At 45.8% G+C, this 20800-nt stretch overlaps 9 non-coding genes across 9 annotated transcripts; all 9 read left to right on the top strand.

The window, feature by feature from the left end:
• Positions 1-1090: 1090 nt before the first annotated feature.
• Positions 1091-1281, top strand: LOC130304476 (U2 spliceosomal RNA). Its single transcript, XR_008854244.1, has one exon. It is a non-coding gene; the product is annotated as a U2 spliceosomal RNA (small nuclear RNA).
• A 2058-nt stretch (positions 1282-3339) lies between these two features.
• LOC130304453 (U2 spliceosomal RNA) lies at positions 3340-3530 on the top strand. Its single transcript, XR_008854222.1, has one exon. It is a non-coding gene; the product is annotated as a U2 spliceosomal RNA (small nuclear RNA).
• A 2090-nt stretch (positions 3531-5620) lies between these two features.
• LOC130304455 (U2 spliceosomal RNA) lies at positions 5621-5811 on the top strand. The gene has a single exon (XR_008854224.1). It is a non-coding gene; the product is annotated as a U2 spliceosomal RNA (small nuclear RNA).
• A 2078-nt stretch (positions 5812-7889) lies between these two features.
• LOC130304456 (U2 spliceosomal RNA) lies at positions 7890-8080 on the top strand. The gene has a single exon (XR_008854225.1). It is a non-coding gene; the product is annotated as a U2 spliceosomal RNA (small nuclear RNA).
• Positions 8081-10160: 2080 nt separating this feature from the next.
• LOC130304479 (U2 spliceosomal RNA) lies at positions 10161-10351 on the top strand. Its single transcript, XR_008854247.1, has one exon. It is a non-coding gene; the product is annotated as a U2 spliceosomal RNA (small nuclear RNA).
• A 2083-nt stretch (positions 10352-12434) lies between these two features.
• On the top strand, positions 12435-12625 carry LOC130304480 (U2 spliceosomal RNA). The gene has a single exon (XR_008854248.1). It is a non-coding gene; the product is annotated as a U2 spliceosomal RNA (small nuclear RNA).
• A 2087-nt stretch (positions 12626-14712) lies between these two features.
• Positions 14713-14903, top strand: LOC130304457 (U2 spliceosomal RNA). The gene has a single exon (XR_008854226.1). It is a non-coding gene; the product is annotated as a U2 spliceosomal RNA (small nuclear RNA).
• A 2076-nt stretch (positions 14904-16979) lies between these two features.
• Positions 16980-17170, top strand: LOC130304481 (U2 spliceosomal RNA). Its single transcript, XR_008854249.1, has one exon. It is a non-coding gene; the product is annotated as a U2 spliceosomal RNA (small nuclear RNA).
• A 2083-nt stretch (positions 17171-19253) lies between these two features.
• Positions 19254-19444, top strand: LOC130304474 (U2 spliceosomal RNA). Its single transcript, XR_008854242.1, has one exon. It is a non-coding gene; the product is annotated as a U2 spliceosomal RNA (small nuclear RNA).
• Positions 19445-20800: the final 1356 nt, after the last annotated feature.

Consider the following 20800-nt stretch of genomic DNA (forward strand, 5'->3'; position numbering starts at 1 on the left):
GATGGGGTATGCATTAGACGAAAAAAAAGAAGAAAAAGAAGAATAATACGCCCAGAAAAGAGGCGAAAAGGAGAAAAACGTAAAAAAACGTGAAAAAAAAGTAAGAGGAAGAGAAGGGAAAAAAAGGTGGAAATGGGTTTAAAAGTGATTTCGGCGGAGAAATATATATATATATATATATATATATATATATATATATATATATATATATATATATACGCGCACACACACACATATATATAAACGTATTCTCCGTTGAGATATTGCAGCCGCTGCTGTGTCCAGGCCCAGGAGCCTTAGCACTGTGCTGTGATGTCACTCAATACCACTGACATCACTAGGTGTAAACAACATCTCTCCTTTGCTGTGTATGTGACTATGGAGCTGTTTGGTGATGTCGTCTATTATGGCCTTCATAGAAGCAACAGGAGATTGTTGCATCCATCTAGAACCCTCAGAACTACAGTGCTATGATGTCACTCACTTCCACAGGCCTTGCAGAGTGTAAACAACAACAACCCAGCTTTGTTGTGTATGTAACCATAGGGATTGTGATGTCACCTAGAACCTTCACAGCAGCGACAGCTTTATGAGGAGCATCAGCACTGCTCTGCCTGAGCAGAACCATCACCGCCATAGGTTGTCAAATAACCCGGATTTAACCCACACAGGTAAGTCCAATGGGGTGCAGGCATGTCCTCTATGCTTACAGCTTCCCGTGGGTGTTGGTTTGATACCGTTTGGGGACAGCCAAGGAGGCATCTGCAGGCAACAAAGGTAGGTGTGTGCTTGTGTGTGTGTTTCCTATGCAGATCCTAAGCCCAGTGTCACATGCAAGTAGGAGGAGTAAGAAGGGTTCCTGGCAAATCCGGGTTATGGATTGCATTTAAAAAGGCCCCGTGGGAGTGCAATGGGCCCCTGTCTTGCTGCTTAGCAATAATGGTATGGGTTTAGGTTCTGCTGTGTGTACTGGTGGTTGACTGCCCCCCAGCCCAGAGTGTGCATGGAAAATTGTCTGGCAGCCTCCCTGACAGCAAGCAGTGATAGTGCCCATGAAGGGGACCTTGTTGGGCCCGCCCCTTTCACGGTTATCGCTTCTTGGCCTTTTGGCTAAGATCAAGTGTAGTATCTGTTCTTATCAGTTTAATATCTGATACGTCCCCTATCTGGGGACCATATATTAAATGGATTTTTGAGAACGGGGGCCGATTTCGAAGCTTGCTTCCGTCGCCCTATGCATTGACCCGATATGGCAGTATCTTCGGGTACAGTGCACCACCCCCTTACAGGGTTAAAAAGAAAGATTCCTACTTTCATTGCTACCTGCTTGCTGGCTAGCCAGCTAGCCAGCCCTGTGGGCCTTGCTGCTGCTGCTGCTGCTGCTTCTGCTGCTTCTGCTTGTGTCTGGCCGCTGTTGGAGCGTCCAGGCACAGGACTTCTGCTGCTGCTGACTAAATGGCCTCCTTAATTGGATCATTTGAGTAGCCAGCACACCTGTGCAGGTAGGGCATGACATGATAGGCAGCTGCCTTGATAGCGGGTGGGTGCTGAATGTTCCTAATTGACAAAATAAGATTAATGCTTATGAAGAAATATAAAATCTCATCCCTTCCCCAATATCGCGCCACACCCCTACCCCTTAATTCCCTGGTTGAACTTGATGGACATATGTCTTTTTTCGACCGTACTAACTATGTAACTATGTAACATAACATGGGGGGGTCTCCTGGCTGTTCACACAGGTGTGTCATTGCTGTACATTGACCATGCATTGCTTCTGTGGTATTGCAAAGGCAAAGACAAATGCTTCCAGCCATCCATTGCACTAATGGATTGGTCATCAGCTGGCTGTCTATGTCCCGCATCAATATAGACCAAAGTACAGAGGGTTAGGCTATGCTATAGTGCACCTACCTGATGCATCAGAAGGTGCGAGGCCCTTGCTAAATTCTGTGCACAGACTTTGAGATCTATGCTTTAGACTGTATCTAAACCTGCTCCAACATGGACTGACATTCTGGCCTACTTTCAGCCGATGCGACTTGTCTGTCGCTGAACAGTCGCTTTTTATGTATTCAGCACCTATGTATAATGTTGTAAAAATGCTCTAGAAGCTAAAGTCGCAGAAATGTCACACATATTTGGCCTGCAACTTTCTGTGCGACAAATTCAGACAGGAAAAATCAGTATAAATCCTTAGAAAATTATCCCCCAGTGTCTCCATCTGCTGGCGGTATTGAATAAGCATTGCTGCACTGATGGGGTATGCATTAGACGAAAAAAAAGAAGAAAAAGAAGAATAATACGCCCAGAAAAGAGGCGAAAAGGAGAAAAACGTTAAAAAACGTGAAAAAAAAGTAAGAGGAAGAGAAGGGAAAAAAAGGTGGAAATGGGTTTAAAAGTGATTTCGGCGGAGAAATATATATATATATATATATATATATATATATATATATATATATATATACGCGCACACACACACATATATATAAACGTATTCTCCGTTGAGATATTGCAGCCGCTGCTGTGTCCAGGCCCAGGAGCCTTAGCACTGTGCTGTGATGTCACTCAATACCACTGACATCACTAGGTGTAAACAACATCTCTCCTTTGCTGTGTATGTGACTATGGAGCTGTTTGGTGATGTCGTCTATTATGGCCTTCATAGAAGCAACAGGAGATTGTTGCATCCATCTAGAACCCTCAGAACTACAGTGCTATGATGTCACTCACTTCCACAGGCCTTGCAGAGTGTAAACAACAACAACCCAGCTTTGTTGTGTATGTAACCATAGGGATTGTGATGTCACCTAGAACCTTCACAGCAGCGACAGCTTTATGAGGAGCATCAGCACTGCTCTGCCTGAGCAGAACCATCACCGCCATAGGTTGTCAAATAACCCGGATTTAACCCACACAGGTAAGTCCAATGGGGTGCAGGCATGTCCTCTATGCTTACAGCTTCCCGTGGGTGTTGGTTTGATACCGTTTGGGGACAGCCAAGGAGGCATCTGCAGGCAACAAAGGTAGGTGTGTGCTTGTGTGTGTGTTTCCTATGCAGATCCTAAGCCCAGTGTCACATGCAAGTAGGAGGAGTAAGAAGGGTTCCTGGCAAATCCGGGTTATGGATTGCATTTAAAAAGGCCCCGTGGGAGTGCAATGGGCCCCTGTCTTGCTGCTTAGCAATAATGGTATGGGTTTAGGTTCTGCTGTGTGTACTGGTGGTTGACTGCCCCCCAGCCCAGAGTGTGCATGGAAAATTGTCTGGCAGCCTCCCTGACAGCAAGCAGTGATAGTGCCCATGAAGGGGACCTTGTTGGGCCCGCCCCTTTCACGGTTATCGCTTCTCGGCCTTTTGGCTAAGATCAAGTGTAGTATCTGTTCTTATCAGTTTAATATCTGATACGTCCCCTATCTGGGGACCATATATTAAATGGATTTTTGAGAACGGGGGCCGATTTCGAAGCTTGCTTCCGTCGCCCTATGCATTGACCCGATATGGCAGTATCTTCGGGTACAGTGCACCACCCCCTTACAGGGTTAAAAAGAAAGATTCCTACTTTCATTGCTACCTGCTTGCTGGCTAGCCAGCTAGCCAGCCCTGTGGGCCTTGCTGCTGCTGCTGCTGCTGCAGCCAAAAAACAAAAGGTGGTGCTGCTGCTGCTTCTGCTGCTTCTGCTTGTGTCTGGCCGCTGTTGGAGCGTCCAGGCACAGGACTTCTGCTGCTGCTGACTAAATGGCCTCCTTAATTGGATCATTTGAGTAGCCAGCACACCTGTGCAGGTAGGGCATGACATGATAGGCAGCTGCCTTGATAGCGGGTGGGTGCTGAATGTTCCTAATTGACAAAATAAGATTAATGCTTATGAAGAAATATAAAATCTCATCCCTTCCCCAATATCGCGCCACACCCCTACCCCTTAATTCCCTGGTTGAACTTGATGGACATATGTCTTTTTTCGACCGTACTAACTATGTAACTATGTAACATAACATGGGGGGGTCTCCTGGCTGTTCACACAGGTGTGTCATTGCTGTACATTGACCATGCATTGCTTCTGTGGTATTGCAAAGGCAAAGACAAATGCTTCCAGCCATCCATTGCACTAATGGATTGGTCATCAGCTGGCTGTCTATGTCCCGCATCAATATAGACCAAAGTACAGAGGGTTAGGCTATGCTATAGTGCACCTACCTGATGCATCAGAAGGTGCGAGGCCCTTGCTAAATTCTGTGCACAGACTTTGAGATCTATGCTTTAGACTGTATCTAAACCTGCTCCAACATGGACTGACATTCTGGCCTACTTTCAGCCGATGCGACTTGTCTGTCGCTGAACAGTCGCTTTTTATGTATTCAGCACCTATGTATAATGTTGTAAAAATGCTCTAGAAGCTAAAGTCGCAGAAATGTCACACATATTTGGCCTGCAACTTTCTGTGCGACAAATTCAGACAGGAAAAATCAGTATAAATCCTTAGAAAATTATCCCCCAGTGTCTCCATCTGCTGGCGGTATTGAATAAGCATTGCTGCACTGATGGGGTATGCATTAGACGAAAAAAAAGAAGAAAAAGAAGAATAATACGCCCAGAAAAGAGGCGAAAAGGAGAAAAACGTAAAAAAACGTGAAAAAAAAGTAAGAGGAAGAGAAGGGAAAAAAAGGTGGAAATGGGTTTAAAAGTGATTTCGGCGGAGAAATATATATATATATATATATATATATATATATATATATATATATATATACGCGCACACACACACATATATATAAACGTATTCTCCGTTGAGATATTGCAGCCGCTGCTGTGTCCAGGCCCAGGAGCCTTAGCACTGTGCTGTGATGTCACTCAATACCACTGACATCACTAGGTGTAAACAACATCTCTCCTTTGCTGTGTATGTGACTATGGAGCTGTTTGGTGATGTCGTCTATTATGGCCTTCATAGAAGCAACAGGAGATTGTTGCATCCATCTAGAACCCTCAGAACTACAGTGCTATGATGTCACTCACTTCCACAGGCCTTGCAGAGTGTAAACAACAACAACCCAGCTTTGTTGTGTATGTAACCATAGGGATTGTGATGTCACCTAGAACCTTCACAGCAGCGACAGCTTTATGAGGAGCATCAGCACTGCTCTGCCTGAGCAGAACCATCACCGCCATAGGTTGTCAAATAACCCGGATTTAACCCACACAGGTAAGTCCAATGGGGTGCAGGCATGTCCTCTATGCTTACAGCTTCCCGTGGGTGTTGGTTTGATACCGTTTGGGGACAGCCAAGGAGGCATCTGCAGGCAACAAAGGTAGGTGTGTGCTTGTGTGTGTGTTTCCTATGCAGATCCTAAGCCCAGTGTCACATGCAAGTAGGAGGAGTAAGAAGGGTTCCTGGCAAATCCGGGTTATGGATTGCATTTAAAAAGGCCCCGTGGGAGTGCAATGGGCCCCTGTCTTGCTGCTTAGCAATAATGGTATGGGTTTAGGTTCTGCTGTGTGTACTGGTGGTTGACTGCCCCCCAGCCCAGAGTGTGCATGGAAAATTGTCTGGCAGCCTCCCTGACAGCAAGCAGTGATAGTGCCCATGAAGGGGACCTTGTTGGGCCCGCCCCTTTCACGGTTATCGCTTCTCGGCCTTTTGGCTAAGATCAAGTGTAGTATCTGTTCTTATCAGTTTAATATCTGATACGTCCCCTATCTGGGGACCATATATTAAATGGATTTTTGAGAACGGGGGCCGATTTCGAAGCTTGCTTCCGTCGCCCTATGCATTGACCCGATATGGCAGTATCTTCGGGTACAGTGCACCACCCCCTTACAGGGTTAAAAAGAAAGATTCCTACTTTCATTGCTACCTGCTTGCTGGCTAGCCAGCTAGCCAGCCCTGTGGGCCTTGCTGCTGCTGCTGCAGCCAAAAAACAAAAGGTGGTGCTGCTGCTGCTTCTGCTGCTTCTGCTTGTGTCTGGCCGCTGTTGGAGCGTCCAGGCACAGGACTTCTGCTGCTGCTGACTAAATGGCCTCCTTAATTGGATCATTTGAGTAGCCAGCACACCCGTGCAGGTAGGGCATGACATGATAGGCAGCTGCCTTGATAGCGGGTGGGTGCTGAATGTTCCTAATTGACAAAATAAGATTAATGCTTATGAAGAAATATAAAATCTCATCCCTTCCCCAATATCGCGCCACACCCCTACCCCTTAATTCCCTGGTTGAACTTGATGGACATATGTCTTTTTTCGACCGTACTAACTATGTAACTATGTAACATAACATGGGGGGGTCTCCTGGCTGTTCACACAGGTGTGTCATTGCTGTACATTGACCATGCATTGCTTCTGTGGTATTGCAAAGGCAAAGACAAATGCTTCCAGCCATCCATTGCACTAATGGATTGGTCATCAGCTGGCTGTCTATGTCCCGCATCAATATAGACCAAAGTACAGAGGGTTAGGCTATGCTATAGTGCACCTACCTGATGCATCAGAAGGTGCGAGGCCCTTGCTAAATTCTGTGCACAGACTTTGAGATCTATGCTTTAGACTGTATCTAAACCTGCTCCAACATGGACTGACATTCTGGCCTACTTTCAGCCGATGCGACTTGTCTGTCGCTGAACAGTCGCTTTTTATGTATTCAGCACCTATGTATAATGTTGTAAAAATGCTCTAGAAGCTAAAGTCGCAGAAATGTCACACATATTTGGCCTGCAACTTTCTGTGCGACAAATTCAGACAGGAAAAATCAGTATAAATCCTTAGAAAATTATCCCCCAGTGTCTCCATCTGCTGGCGGTATTGAATAAGCATTGCTGCACTGATGGGGTATGCATTAGACGAAAAAAAAGAAGAAAAAGAAGAATAATACGCCCAGAAAAGAGGCGAAAAGGAGAAAAACGTAAAAAAACGTGAAAAAAAAGTAAGAGGAAGAGAAGGGAAAAAAAGGTGGAAATGGGTTTAAAAGTGATTTCGGCGGAGAAATATATATATATATATATATATATATATATATATATATATATACGCGCACACACACACATATATATAAACGTATTCTCCGTTGAGATATTGCAGCCGCTGCTGTGTCCAGGCCCAGGAGCCTTAGCACTGTGCTGTGATGTCACTCAATACCACTGACATCACTAGGTGTAAACAACATCTCTCCTTTGCTGTGTATGTGACTATGGAGCTGTTTGGTGATGTCGTCTATTATGGCCTTCATAGAAGCAACAGGAGATTGTTGCATCCATCTAGAACCCTCAGAACTACAGTGCTATGATGTCACTCACTTCCACAGGCCTTGCAGAGTGTAAACAACAACAACCCAGCTTTGTTGTGTATGTAACCATAGGGATTGTGATGTCACCTAGAACCTTCACAGCAGCGACAGCTTTATGAGGAGCATCAGCACTGCTCTGCCTGAGCAGAACCATCACCGCCATAGGTTGTCAAATAACCCGGATTTAACCCACACAGGTAAGTCCAATGGGGTGCAGGCATGTCCTCTATGCTTACAGCTTCCCGTGGGTGTTGGTTTGATACCGTTTGGGGACAGCCAAGGAGGCATCTGCAGGCAACAAAGGTAGGTGTGTGCTTGTGTGTGTGTTTCCTATGCAGATCCTAAGCCCAGTGTCACATGCAAGTAGGAGGAGTAAGAAGGGTTCCTGGCAAATCCGGGTTATGGATTGCATTTAAAAAGGCCCCGTGGGAGTGCAATGGGCCCCTGTCTTGCTGCTTAGCAATAATGGTATGGGTTTAGGTTCTGCTGTGTGTACTGGTGGTTGACTGCCCCCCAGCCCAGAGTGTGCATGGAAAATTGTCTGGCAGCCTCCCTGACAGCAAGCAGTGATAGTGCCCATGAAGGGGACCTTGTTGGGCCCGCCCCTTTCACGGTTATCGCTTCTCGGCCTTTTGGCTAAGATCAAGTGTAGTATCTGTTCTTATCAGTTTAATATCTGATACGTCCCCTATCTGGGGACCATATATTAAATGGATTTTTGAGAACGGGGGCCGATTTCGAAGCTTGCTTCCGTCGCCCTATGCATTGACCCGATATGGCAGTATCTTCGGGTACAGTGCACCACCCCCTTACAGGGTTAAAAAGAAAGATTCCTACTTTCATTGCTACCTGCTTGCTGGCTAGCCAGCTAGCCAGCCCTGTGGGCCTTGCTGCTGCTGCTGCTGCTGCAGCCAAAAAACAAAAGGTGGTGCTGCTGCTGCTTCTGCTGCTTCTGCTTGTGTCTGGCCGCTGTTGGAGCGTCCAGGCACAGGACTTCTGCTGCTGCTGACTAAATGGCCTCCTTAATTGGATCATTTGAGTAGCCAGCACACCTGTGCAGGTAGGGCATGACATGATAGGCAGCTGCCTTGATAGCGGGTGGGTGCTGAATGTTCCTAATTGACAAAATAAGATTAATGCTTATGAAGAAATATAAAATCTCATCCCTTCCCCAATATCGCGCCACACCCCTACCCCTTAATTCCCTGGTTGAACTTGATGGACATATGTCTTTTTTCGACCGTACTAACTATGTAACTATGTAACATAACATGGGGGGGTCTCCTGGCTGTTCACACAGGTGTGTCATTGCTGTACATTGACCATGCATTGCTTCTGTGGTATTGCAAAGGCAAAGACAAATGCTTCCAGCCATCCATTGCACTAATGGATTGGTCATCAGCTGGCTGTCTATGTCCCGCATCAATATAGACCAAAGTACAGAGGGTTAGGCTATGCTATAGTGCACCTACCTGATGCATCAGAAGGTGCGAGGCCCTTGCTAAATTCTGTGCACAGACTTTGAGATCTATGCTTTAGACTGTATCTAAACCTGCTCCAACATGGACTGACATTCTGGCCTACTTTCAGCCGATGCGACTTGTCTGTCGCTGAACAGTCGCTTTTTATGTATTCAGCACCTATGTATAATGTTGTAAAAATGCTCTAGAAGCTAAAGTCGCAGAAATGTCACACATATTTGGCCTGCAACTTTCTGTGCGACAAATTCAGACAGGAAAAATCAGTATAAATCCTTAGAAAATTATCCCCCAGTGTCTCCATCTGCTGGCGGTATTGAATAAGCATTGCTGCACTGATGGGGTATGCATTAGACGAAAAAAAAGAAGAAAAAGAAGAATAATACGCCCAGAAAAGAGGCGAAAAGGAGAAAAACGTAAAAAAACGTGAAAAAAAAGTAAGAGGAAGAGAAGGGAAAAAAAGGTGGAAATGGGTTTAAAAGTGATTTCGGCGGAGAAATATATATATATATATATATATATATATATATATATATACGCGCACACACACACATATATATAAACGTATTCTCCGTTGAGATATTGCAGCCGCTGCTGTGTCCAGGCCCAGGAGCCTTAGCACTGTGCTGTGATGTCACTCAATACCACTGACATCACTAGGTGTAAACAACATCTCTCCTTTGCTGTGTATGTGACTATGGAGCTGTTTGGTGATGTCGTCTATTATGGCCTTCATAGAAGCAACAGGAGATTGTTGCATCCATCTAGAACCCTCAGAACTACAGTGCTATGATGTCACTCACTTCCACAGGCCTTGCAGAGTGTAAACAACAACAACCCAGCTTTGTTGTGTATGTAACCATAGGGATTGTGATGTCACCTAGAACCTTCACAGCAGCGACAGCTTTATGAGGAGCATCAGCACTGCTCTGCCTGAGCAGAACCATCACCGCCATAGGTTGTCAAATAACCCGGATTTAACCCACACAGGTAAGTCCAATGGGGTGCAGGCATGTCCTCTATGCTTACAGCTTCCCGTGGGTGTTGGTTTGATACCGTTTGGGGACAGCCAAGGAGGCATCTGCAGGCAACAAAGGTAGGTGTGTGCTTGTGTGTGTGTTTCCTATGCAGATCCTAAGCCCAGTGTCACATGCAAGTAGGAGGAGTAAGAAGGGTTCCTGGCAAATCCGGGTTATGGATTGCATTTAAAAAGGCCCCGTGGGAGTGCAATGGGCCCCTGTCTTGCTGCTTAGCAATAATGGTATGGGTTTAGGTTCTGCTGTGTGTACTGGTGGTTGACTGCCCCCCAGCCCAGAGTGTGCATGGAAAATTGTCTGGCAGCCTCCCTGACAGCAAGCAGTGATAGTGCCCATGAAGGGGACCTTGTTGGGCCCGCCCCTTTCACGGTTATCGCTTCTCGGCCTTTTGGCTAAGATCAAGTGTAGTATCTGTTCTTATCAGTTTAATATCTGATACGTCCCGTATCTGGGGACCATATATTAAATGGATTTTTGAGAACGGGGGCCGATTTCGAAGCTTGCTTCCGTCGCCCTATGCATTGACCCGATATGGCAGTATCTTCGGGTACAGTGCACCACCCCCTTACAGGGTTAAAAAGAAAGATTCCTACTTTCATTGCTACCTGCTTGCTGGCTAGCCAGCTAGCCAGCCCTGTGGGCCTTGCTGCTGCTGCTGCTGCAGCCAAAAAACAAAAGGTGGTGCTGCTGCTGCTTCTGCTGCTTCTGCTTGTGTCTGGCCGCTGTTGGAGCGTCCAGGCACAGGACTTCTGCTGCTGCTGACTAAATGGCCTCCTTAATTGGATCATTTGAGTAGCCAGCACACCTGTGCAGGTAGGGCATGACATGATAGGCAGCTGCCTTGATAGCGGGTGGGTGCTGAATGTTCCTAATTGACAAAATAAGATTAATGCTTATGAAGAAATATAAAATCTCATCCCTTCCCCAATATCGCGCCACACCCCTACCCCTTAATTCCCTGGTTGAACTTGATGGACATATGTCTTTTTTCGACCGTACTAACTATGTAACTATGTAACATAACATGGGGGGGTCTCCTGGCTGTTCACACAGGTGTGTCATTGCTGTACATTGACCATGCATTGCTTCTGTGGTATTGCAAAGGCAAAGACAAATGCTTCCAGCCATCCATTGCACTAATGGATTGGTCATCAGCTGGCTGTCTATGTCCCGCATCAATATAGACCAAAGTACAGAGGGTTAGGCTATGCTATAGTGCACCTACCTGATGCATCAGAAGGTGCGAGGCCCTTGCTAAATTCTGTGCACAGACTTTGAGATCTATGCTTTAGACTGTATCTAAACCTGCTCCAACATGGACTGACATTCTGGCCTACTTTCAGCCGATGCAACTTGTCTGTCGCTGAACAGTCGCTTTTTATGTATTCAGCACCTATGTATAATGTTGTAAAAATGCTCTAGAAGCTAAAGTCGCAGAAATGTCACACATATTTGGCCTGCAACTTTCTGTGCGACAAATTCAGACAGGAAAAATCAGTATAAATCCTTAGAAAATTATCCCCCAGTGTCTCCATCTGCTGGCGGTATTGAATAAGCATTGCTGCACTGATGGGGTATGCATTAGACGAAAAAAAAGAAGAAAAAGAAGAATAATACGCCCAGAAAAGAGGCGAAAAGGAGAAAAACGTAAAAAAACGTGAAAAAAAAGTAAGAGGAAGAGAAGGGAAAAAAAGGTGGAAATGGGTTTAAAAGTGATTTCGGCGGAGAAATATATATATATATATATATATATATATATATATATATATATATACGCGCACACACACACATATATATAAACGTATTCTCCGTTGAGATATTGCAGCCGCTGCTGTGTCCAGGCCCAGGAGCCTTAGCACTGTGCTGTGATGTCACTCAATACCACTGACATCACTAGGTGTAAACAACATCTCTCCTTTGCTGTGTATGTGACTATGGAGCTGTTTGGTGATGTCGTCTATTATGGCCTTCATAGAAGCAACAGGAGATTGTTGCATCCATCTAGAACCCTCAGAACTACAGTGCTATGATGTCACTCACTTCCACAGGCCTTGCAGAGTGTAAACAACAACAACCCAGCTTTGTTGTGTATGTAACCATAGGGATTGTGATGTCACCTAGAACCTTCACAGCAGCGACAGCTTTATGAGGAGCATCAGCACTGCTCTGCCTGAGCAGAACCATCACCGCCATAGGTTGTCAAATAACCCGGATTTAACCCACACAGGTAAGTCCAATGGGGTGCAGGCATGTCCTCTATGCTTACAGCTTCCCGTGGGTGTTGGTTTGATACCGTTTGGGGACAGCCAAGGAGGCATCTGCAGGCAACAAAGGTAGGTGTGTGCTTGTGTGTGTGTTTCCTATGCAGATCCTAAGCCCAGTGTCACATGCAAGTAGGAGGAGTAAGAAGGGTTCCTGGCAAATCCGGGTTATGGATTGCATTTAAAAAGGCCCCGTGGGAGTGCAATGGGCCCCTGTCTTGCTGCTTAGCAATAATGGTATGGGTTTAGGTTCTGCTGTGTGTACTGGTGGTTGACTGCCCCCCAGCCCAGAGTGTGCATGGAAAATTGTCTGGCAGCCTCCCTGACAGCAAGCAGTGATAGTGCCCATGAAGGGGACCTTGTTGGGCCCGCCCCTTTCACGGTTATCGCTTCTCGGCCTTTTGGCTAAGATCAAGTGTAGTATCTGTTCTTATCAGTTTAATATCTGATACGTCCCGTATCTGGGGACCATATATTAAATGGATTTTTGAGAACGGGGGCCGATTTCGAAGCTTGCTTCCGTCGCCCTATGCATTGACCCGATATGGCAGTATCTTCGGGTACAGTGCACCACCCCCTTACAGGGTTAAAAAGAAAGATTCCTACTTTCATTGCTACCTGCTTGCTGGCTAGCCAGCTAGCCAGCCCTGTGGGCCTTGCTGCTGCTGCTGCTGCAGCCAAAAAACAAAAGGTGGTGCTGCTGCTGCTTCTGCTGCTTCTGCTTGTGTCTGGCCGCTGTTGGAGCGTCCAGGCACAGGACTTCTGCTGCTGCTGACTAAATGGCCTCCTTAATTGGATCATTTGAGTAGCCAGCACACCTGTGCAGGTAGGGCATGACATGATAGGCAGCTGCCTTGATAGCGGGTGGGTGCTGAATGTTCCTAATTGACAAAATAAGATTAATGCTTATGAAGAAATATAAAATCTCATCCCTTCCCCAATATCGCGCCACACCCCTACCCCTTAATTCCCTGGTTGAACTTGATGGACATATGTCTTTTTTCGACCGTACTAACTATGTAACTATGTAACATAACATGGGGGGGTCTCCTGGCTGTTCACACAGGTGTGTCATTGCTGTACATTGACCATGCATTGCTTCTGTGGTATTGCAAAGGCAAAGACAAATGCTTCCAGCCATCCATTGCACTAATGGATTGGTCATCAGCTGGCTGTCTATGTCCCGCATCAATATAGACCAAAGTACAGAGGGTTAGGCTATGCTATAGTGCACCTACCTGATGCATCAGAAGGTGCGAGGCCCTTGCTAAATTCTGTGCACAGACTTTGAGATCTATGCTTTAGACTGTATCTAAACCTGCTCCAACATGGACTGACATTCTGGCCTACTTTCAGCCGATGCAACTTGTCTGTCGCTGAACAGTCGCTTTTTATGTATTCAGCACCTATGTATAATGTTGTAAAAATGCTCTAGAAGCTAAAGTCGCAGAAATGTCACACATATTTGGCCTGCAACTTTCTGTGCGACAAATTCAGACAGGAAAAATCAGTATAAATCCTTAGAAAATTATCCCCCAGTGTCTCCATCTGCTGGCGGTATTGAATAAGCATTGCTGCACTGATGGGGTATGCATTAGACGAAAAAAAAGAAGAAAAAGAAGAATAATACGCCCAGAAAAGAGGCGAAAAGGAGAAAAACGTAAAAAAACGTGAAAAAAAAGTAAGAGGAAGAGAAGGGAAAAAAAGGTGGAAATGGGTTTAAAAGTGATTTCGGCGGAGAAATATATATATATATATATATATATATATATATATATATATATATATATACGCGCACACACACACATATATATAAACGTATTCTCCGTTGAGATATTGCAGCCGCTGCTGTGTCCAGGCCCAGGAGCCTTAGCACTGTGCTGTGATGTCACTCAATACCACTGACATCACTAGGTGTAAACAACATCTCTCCTTTGCTGTGTATGTGACTATGGAGCTGTTTGGTGATGTCGTCTATTATGGCCTTCATAGAAGCAACAGGAGATTGTTGCATCCATCTAGAACCCTCAGAACTACAGTGCTATGATGTCACTCACTTCCACAGGCCTTGCAGAGTGTAAACAACAACAACCCAGCTTTGTTGTGTATGTAACCATAGGGATTGTGATGTCACCTAGAACCTTCACAGCAGCGACAGCTTTATGAGGAGCATCAGCACTGCTCTGCCTGAGCAGAACCATCACCGCCATAGGTTGTCAAATAACCCGGATTTAACCCACACAGGTAAGTCCAATGGGGTGCAGGCATGTCCTCTATGCTTACAGCTTCCCGTGGGTGTTGGTTTGATACCGTTTGGGGACAGCCAAGGAGGCATCTGCAGGCAACAAAGGTAGGTGTGTGCTTGTGTGTGTGTTTCCTATGCAGATCCTAAGCCCAGTGTCACATGCAAGTAGGAGGAGTAAGAAGGGTTCCTGGCAAATCCGGGTTATGGATTGCATTTAAAAAGGCCCCGTGGGAGTGCAATGGGCCCCTGTCTTGCTGCTTAGCAATAATGGTATGGGTTTAGGTTCTGCTGTGTGTACTGGTGGTTGACTGCCCCCCAGCCCAGAGTGTGCATGGAAAATTGTCTGGCAGCCTCCCTGACAGCAAGCAGTGATAGTGCCCATGAAGGGGACCTTGTTGGGCCCGCCCCTTTCACGGTTATCGCTTCTCGGCCTTTTGGCTAAGATCAAGTGTAGTATCTGTTCTTATCAGTTTAATATCTGATACGTCCCCTATCTGGGGACCATATATTAAATGGATTTTTGAGAACGGGGGCCGATTTCGAAGCTTGCTTCCGTCGCCCTATGCATTGACCCGATATGGCAGTATCTTCGGGTACAGTGCACCACCCCCTTACAGGGTTAAAAAGAAAGATTCCTACTTTCATTGCTACCTGCTTGCTGGCTAGCCAGCTAGCCAGCCCTGTGGGCCTTGCTGCTGCTGCTGCTGCTGCAGCCAAAAAACAAAAGGTGGTGCTGCTGCTGCTTCTGCTGCTTCTGCTTGTGTCTGGCCGCTGTTGGAGCGTCCAGGCACAGGACTTCTGCTGCTGCTGACTAAATGGCCTCCTTAATTGGATCATTTGAGTAGCCAGCACACCTGTGCAGGTAGGGCATGACATGATAGGCAGCTGCCTTGATAGCGGGTGGGTGCTGAATGTTCCTAATTGACAAAATAAGATTAATGCTTATGAAGAAATATAAAATCTCATCCCTTCCCCAATATCGCGCCACACCCCTACCCCTTAATTCCCTGGTTGAACTTGATGGACATATGTCTTTTTTCGACCGTACTAACTATGTAACTATGTAACATAACATGGGGGGGTCTCCTGGCTGTTCACACAGGTGTGTCATTGCTGTACATTGACCATGCATTGCTTCTGTGGTATTGCAAAGGCAAAGACAAATGCTTCCAGCCATCCATTGCACTAATGGATTGGTCATCAGCTGGCTGTCTATGTCCCGCATCAATATAGACCAAAGTACAGAGGGTTAGGCTATGCTATAGTGCACCTACCTGATGCATCAGAAGGTGCGAGGCCCTTGCTAAATTCTGTGCACAGACTTTGAGATCTATGCTTTAGACTGTATCTAAACCTGCTCCAACATGGACTGACATTCTGGCCTACTTTCAGCCGATGCGACTTGTCTGTCGCTGAACAGTCGCTTTTTATGTATTCAGCACCTATGTATAATGTTGTAAAAATGCTCTAGAAGCTAAAGTCGCAGAAATGTCACACATATTTGGCCTGCAACTTTCTGTGCGACAAATTCAGACAGGAAAAATCAGTATAAATCCTTAGAAAATTATCCCCCAGTGTCTCCATCTGCTGGCGGTATTGAATAAGCATTGCTGCACTGATGGGGTATGCATTAGACGAAAAAAAAGAAGAAAAAGAAGAATAATACGCCCAGAAAAGAGGCGAAAAGGAGAAAAACGTAAAAAAACGTGAAAAAAAAGTAAGAGGAAGAGAAGGGAAAAAAAGGTGGAAATGGGTTTAAAAGTGATTTCGGCGGAGAAATATATATATATATATATATATATATATATATATACGCGCACACACACACATATATATAAACGTATTCTCCGTTGAGATATTGCAGCCGCTGCTGTGTCCAGGCCCAGGAGCCTTAGCACTGTGCTGTGATGTCACTCAATACCACTGACATCACTAGGTGTAAACAACATCTCTCCTTTGCTGTGTATGTGACTATGGAGCTGTTTGGTGATGTCGTCTATTATGGCCTTCATAGAAGCAACAGGAGATTGTTGCATCCATCTAGAACCCTCAGAACTACAGTGCTATGATGTCACTCACTTCCACAGGCCTTGCAGAGTGTAAACAACAACAACCCAGCTTTGTTGTGTATGTAACCATAGGGATTGTGATGTCACCTAGAACCTTCACAGCAGCGACAGCTTTATGAGGAGCATCAGCACTGCTCTGCCTGAGCAGAACCATCACCGCCATAGGTTGTCAAATAACCCGGATTTAACCCACACAGGTAAGTCCAATGGGGTGCAGGCATGTCCTCTATGCTTACAGCTTCCCGTGGGTGTTGGTTTGATACCGTTTGGGGACAGCCAAGGAGGCATCTGCAGGCAACAAAGGTAGGTGTGTGCTTGTGTGTGTGTTTCCTATGCAGATCCTAAGCCCAGTGTCACATGCAAGTAGGAGGAGTAAGAAGGGTTCCTGGCAAATCCGGGTTATGGATTGCATTTAAAAAGGCCCCGTGGGAGTGCAATGGGCCCCTGTCTTGCTGCTTAGCAATAATGGTATGGGTTTAGGTTCTGCTGTGTGTACTGGTGGTTGACTGCCCCCCAGCCCAGAGTGTGCATGGAAAATTGTCTGGCAGCCTCCCTGACAGCAAGCAGTGATAGTGCCCATGAAGGGGACCTTGTTGGGCCCGCCCCTTTCACGGTTATCGCTTCTCGGCCTTTTGGCTAAGATCAAGTGTAGTATCTGTTCTTATCAGTTTAATATCTGATACGTCCCGTATCTGGGGACCATATATTAAATGGATTTTTGAGAACGGGGGCCGATTTCGAAGCTTGCTTCCGTCGCCCTATGCATTGACCCGATATGGCAGTATCTTCGGGTACAGTGCACCACCCCCTTACAGGGTTAAAAAGAAAGATTCCTACTTTCATTGCTACCTGCTTGCTGGCTAGCCAGCTAGCCAGCCCTGTGGGCCTTGCTGCTGCTGCTGCTGCAGCCAAAAAACAAAAGGTGGTGCTGCTGCTGCTTCTGCTGCTTCTGCTTGTGTCTGGCCGCTGTTGGAGCGTCCAGGCACAGGACTTCTGCTGCTGCTGACTAAATGGCCTCCTTAATTGGATCATTTGAGTAGCCAGCACACCTGTGCAGGTAGGGCATGACATGATAGGCAGCTGCCTTGATAGCGGGTGGGTGCTGAATGTTCCTAATTGACAAAATAAGATTAATGCTTATGAAGAAATATAAAATCTCATCCCTTCCCCAATATCGCGCCACACCCCTACCCCTTAATTCCCTGGTTGAACTTGATGGACATATGTCTTTTTTCGACCGTACTAACTATGTAACTATGTAACATAACATGGGGGGGTCTCCTGGCTGTTCACACAGGTGTGTCATTGCTGTACATTGACCATGCATTGCTTCTGTGGTATTGCAAAGGCAAAGACAAATGCTTCCAGCCATCCATTGCACTAATGGATTGGTCATCAGCTGGCTGTCTATGTCCCGCATCAATATAGACCAAAGTACAGAGGGTTAGGCTATGCTATAGTGCACCTACCTGATGCATCAGAAGGTGCGAGGCCCTTGCTAAATTCTGTGCACAGACTTTGAGATCTATGCTTTAGACTGTATCTAAACCTGCTCCAACATGGACTGACATTCTGGCCTACTTTCAGCCGATGCAACTTGTCTGTCGCTGAACAGTCGCTTTTTATGTATTCAGCACCTATGTATAATGTTGTAAAAATGCTCTAGAAGCTAAAGTCGCAGAAATGTCACACATATTTGGCCTGCAACTTTCTGTGCGACAAATTCAGACAGGAAAAATCAGTATAAATCCTTAGAAAATTATCCCCCAGTGTCTCCATCTGCTGGCGGTATTGAATAAGCATTGCTGCACTGATGGGGTATGCATTAGACGAAAAAAAAGAAGAAAAAGAAGAATAATACGCCCAGAAAAGAGGCGAAAAGGAGAAAAACGTAAAAAAACGTGAAAAAAAAGTAAGAGGAAGAGAAGGGAAAAAAAGGTGGAAATGGGTTTAAAAGTGATTTCGGCGGAGAAATATATATATATATATATATATATATATATATATATATATATATACGCGCACACACACACATATATATAAACGTATTCTCCGTTGAGATATTGCAGCCGCTGCTGTGTCCAGGCCCAGGAGCCTTAGCACTGTGCTGTGATGTCACTCAATACCACTGACATCACTAGGTGTAAACAACATCTCTCCTTTGCTGTGTATGTGACTATGGAGCTGTTTGGTGATGTCGTCTATTATGGCCTTCATAGAAGCAACAGGAGATTGTTGCATCCATCTAGAACCCTCAGAACTACAGTGCTATGATGTCACTCACTTCCACAGGCCTTGCAGAGTGTAAACAACAACAACCCAGCTTTGTTGTGTATGTAACCATAGGGATTGTGATGTCACCTAGAACCTTCACAGCAGCGACAGCTTTATGAGGAGCATCAGCACTGCTCTGCCTGAGCAGAACCATCACCGCCATAGGTTGTCAAATAACCCGGATTTAACCCACACAGGTAAGTCCAATGGGGTGCAGGCATGTCCTCTATGCTTACAGCTTCCCGTGGGTGTTGGTTTGATACCGTTTGGGGACAGCCAAGGAGGCATCTGCAGGCAACAAAGGTAGGTGTGTGCTTGTGTGTGTGTTTCCTATGCAGATCCTAAGCCCAGTGTCACATGCAAGTAGGAGGAGTAAGAAGGGTTCCTGGCAAATCCGGGTTATGGATTGCATTTAAAAAGGCCCCGTGGGAGTGCAATGGGCCCCTGTCTTGCTGCTTAGCAATAATGGTATGGGTTTAGGTTCTGCTGTGTGTACTGGTGGTTGACTGCCCCCCAGCCCAGAGTGTGCATGGAAAATTGTCTGGCAGCCTCCCTGACAGCAAGCAGTGATAGTGCCCATGAAGGGGACCTTGTTGGGCCCGCCCCTTTCACGGTTATCGCTTCTCGGCCTTTTGGCTAAGATCAAGTGTAGTATCTGTTCTTATCAGTTTAACATCTGATACGTCCCCTATCTGGGGACCATATATTAAATGGATTTTTGAGAACGGGGGCCGATTTCGAAGCTTGCTTCCGTCGCCCTATGCATTGACCCGATATGGCAGTATCTTCGGGTACAGTGCACCACCCCCTTACAGGGTTAAAAAGAAAGATTCCTACTTTCATTGCTACCTGCTTGCTGGCTAGCCAGCTAGCCAGCCCTGTGGGCCTTGCTGCTGCTGCTGCTGCTGCAGCCAAAAAACAAAAGGTGGTGCTGCTGCTGCTTCTGCTGCTTCTGCTTGTGTCTGGCCGCTGTTGGAGCGTCCAGGCACAGGACTTCTGCTGCTGCTGACTAAATGGCCTCCTTAATTGGATCATTTGAGTAGCCAGCACACCTGTGCAGGTAGGGCATGACATGATAGGCAGCTGCCTTGATAGCGGGTGGGTGCTGAATGTTCCTAATTGACAAAATAAGATTAATGCTTATGAAGAAATATAAAATCTCATCCCTTCCCCAATATCGCGCCACACCCCTACCCCTTAATTCCCTGGTTGAACTTGATGGACATATGTCTTTTTTCGACCGTACTAACTATGTAACTATGTAACATAACATGGGGGGGTCTCCTGGCTGTTCACACAGGTGTGTCATTGCTGTACATTGACCATGCATTGCTTCTGTGGTATTGCAAAGGCAAAGACAAATGCTTCCAGCCATCCATTGCACTAATGGATTGGTCATCAGCTGGCTGTCTATGTCCCGCATCAATATAGACCAAAGTACAGAGGGTTAGGCTATGCTATAGTGCACCTACCTGATGCATCAGAAGGTGCGAGGCCCTTGCTAAATTCTGTGCACAGACTTTGAGATCTATGCTTTAGACTGTATCTAAACCTGCTCCAACATGGACTGACATTCTGGCCTACTTTCAGCCGATGCAACTTGTCTGTCGCTGAACAGTCGCTTTTTATGTATTCAGCACCTATGTATAATGTTGTAAAAATGCTCTAGAAGCTAAAGTCGCAGAAATGTCACACATATTTGGCCTGCAACTTTCTGTGCGACAAATTCAGACAGGAAAAATCAGTATAAATCCTTAGAAAATTATCCCCCAGTGTCTCCATCTGCTGGCGGTATTGAATAAGCATTGCTGCACTGATGGGGTATGCATTAGACGAAAAAAAAGAAGAAAAAGAAGAATAATACGCCCAGAAAAGAGGCGAAAAGGAGAAAAACGTAAAAAAACGTGAAAAAAAAGTAAGAGGAAGAGAAGGGAAAAAAAGGTGGAAATGGGTTTAAAAGTGATTTCGGCGGAGAAATATATATATATATATATATATATATATATATATATATATATATATATATATATACGCGCACACACACACATATATATAAACGTATTCTCCGTTGAGATATTGCAGCCGCTGCTGTGTCCAGGCCCAGGAGCCTTAGCACTGTGCTGTGATGTCACTCAATACCACTGACATCACTAGGTGTAAACA

The sequence above is a fragment of the Hyla sarda genome, unplaced genomic scaffold, assembly GCF_029499605.1.
Source record: "Hyla sarda isolate aHylSar1 unplaced genomic scaffold, aHylSar1.hap1 scaffold_1275, whole genome shotgun sequence".
NCBI lineage: Eukaryota > Metazoa > Chordata > Amphibia > Anura > Hylidae > Hyla > Hyla sarda.